At 40.2% G+C, this 2,322-nt stretch overlaps 1 non-coding gene across 1 annotated transcript; it reads right to left on the bottom strand.

The window, feature by feature from the left end:
- Positions 1-1,154: 1,154 nt before the first annotated feature.
- On the bottom strand, positions 1,155-1,261 carry LOC140855940 (small nucleolar RNA R71). Its single transcript, XR_012139382.1, has one exon. It is a non-coding gene; the product is annotated as a small nucleolar RNA R71 (small nucleolar RNA).
- Between the last annotated feature and the right edge of the window lie 1,061 nt (positions 1,262-2,322).

The following is a 2,322-nucleotide window of genomic DNA, read 5'->3' as shown; positions in this document are numbered from 1 at the left end:
AAATAGCGTAACCTCAAATATAAAAATTTCTAACTTGATTGGACACCTTGTTTCTTTGCATTGCATCTCCATAATTAACTTTAAGGGTGCAACCCATTAACTAAGATAAGGTGGAGATTTGATCACCCTTCCTTAGCCCACAAATCACTCCCTTGCATTTTGTATAACCTAGATCTTAATCTAAAATTAATTAGACATTGACCCCTAAGGATTTCGAGCTCATTAGGACAAATGACCCTGAGAGTTGAACCAGATTAGACTTGGTCAGCTAACTGGTGTCTAGGCAAGTGGTTTGCGGGACGACTGGGCCCGAAGGAAGGTGGTTTTTAATTGGTTCCGTTCACTGATCTGACCAATTTAATTGGTGTTTAAGGAAAGCAACGGGGGACTCCCACCAACTTTACACTTATCTGGCCAGTTGGTTGGTCAAGCTCCGACTTGGAGGGCTTGAAGGCTAACTACAGTTAGGAACTGTCTAGAACTAGGGTAACTTTAGAATAGAGAGTCCACTGCATGCTAATTTGATTGTAATTAAAATCTAACTACAACTAATTCTTCTATTAGTTTTAGGACTTCTTAGGATCTCTTCTTTAGAACTTTTTTCTCTCTTCTCCTCTCCTCTTAAAAAAAAAAAAAATCCTTAGCAGACTAGGATAGTCCTACATAGACCTTTTAGTTGCATGTTAAGTCGACGATCACTAAAACCCGAATTGCAACCATTAGATGAAGAATTAGAAAAGACTCTTAGGACTATCCGAGTTAGAAACATGGCTGCACCTGGTGAGGCTAATCCTCCACGCTCATTGAGAGAATATTTCACTCCATCCTCGTATACCTACTCTCCATGCATTCAAGCACCTCCAGTAGAAGCTACCCAATATGAGATTAAGTCTAGCATTATTCAAATGTTGCCATCATTCTATGGACTTAGTAATGAGGACCCATACAAATACTTGGATGAATTTCTTGAAATTTGTTCCACAGTAAAAATCCAAAACTTCTCCGATGATGCCCTTAGGTTGAAACTGTTCCCTTTCTCACTTAAGGACAAAGCCAAGCATTGGTTAAACTCCTTAGACTCTATAACCATTTCAACTTGGGATCATCTTCAGAGAGAATTTCTCAAGAAATACTTTCCAATCGGAAAAACAAATCAAATTAGAAAAGCTATCACTAGTTTTTCCCAATTAGAGGGTGAACTTTTTCATGAGACATAGAAAAAGTTAAGGGACCTCATTTATAAATGTCCACACCATGTTGTCCCTAAATGGCAACTTTGTCAGTGTTTTTATGATGGTCTATCGGAGAAACACCGACAAATGGTTGATGCATCATGTGGTGGGACATTCATGCTAAAGAGTGAGGATGAAGCCTGGCAGCTCTTTGAAATACTTAATGAGAATTTTCTACATCATATGTCTGCCACCTCTAGAGAACAACCCATGTTTCAACAAAAAAGAAGTGGAATTTATCAGATTAGAAATGTCATGGATATCCACAGTAAGGTAGATGAATTGTCCCAAAAATTAGACCGTCTTCTAAATACTGGACAATCCCCGATTCCACCTAACCCAATTCAAGAAGTTTGTGCATTGTGTGCAAGTCCGAACCATTTTATTAGTGAATGCCCAGCCGCACCTCAATTTTTTGAGTTTGTGCATGAGCAGGTTCAGCAAGCTCAAGTCCAACAAGGTCGCAGACCAGGAAACGATCCATATTCGAACACTTATAACCCCGGTTGGAGAAACCATCCAAATTTTTTCTGGAGACCACAACCAGTGGTTGTTCCTGCCGCACCTCGACCTTAATTTCAGGACCCAACATATAGGCATAGACCATACCATCAATTTCAAAATGCTCCTCAACCGTCTACAACTGGTCATAGCTCAGCTTTTGAGGAAAAAGTTTTGAAAGTACTAGAACGATTAGAAGTCAACACTCAGACCCTTAACTCCCACACACAATCCATTGCTAAGCTAGAGACCCAAATAGATCAACTAGTGACTGCATTCAGTAGGAGAGAAGGAGGAAAATTACCTAGCCAACCCGAGAGCAACCCAAGAGGGAAATTTGTGATTGAGAGCTCTAATACCCCAGAAGCTTTTTCTGAACATACCAAATCAATCATGACTCTAAGAAGTGGGAAGGTCATTGAACACACTAGTAAAACCAATGAGACCGACCCTAAACCTCTAACCGAAGCTAAATCACCCAAGAACAAGGAGGACCTTAAAATAGAGAATGAGCCAACTGCACCGGAATCATCTTACTTGCCTAAAGCCCCATTTTCAGATGCCCTGAAAGCCTCTATTCCTGCAAACA

Source organism: Elaeis guineensis, chromosome 2 (assembly GCF_000442705.2).
Source record: "Elaeis guineensis isolate ETL-2024a chromosome 2, EG11, whole genome shotgun sequence".
In the NCBI taxonomy this organism is placed as follows: domain Eukaryota; kingdom Viridiplantae; phylum Streptophyta; class Magnoliopsida; order Arecales; family Arecaceae; genus Elaeis; species Elaeis guineensis.
Note: the sequence above shows the minus strand (reverse complement) of the source record. Positions and strands in the feature narration are given on the sequence as shown.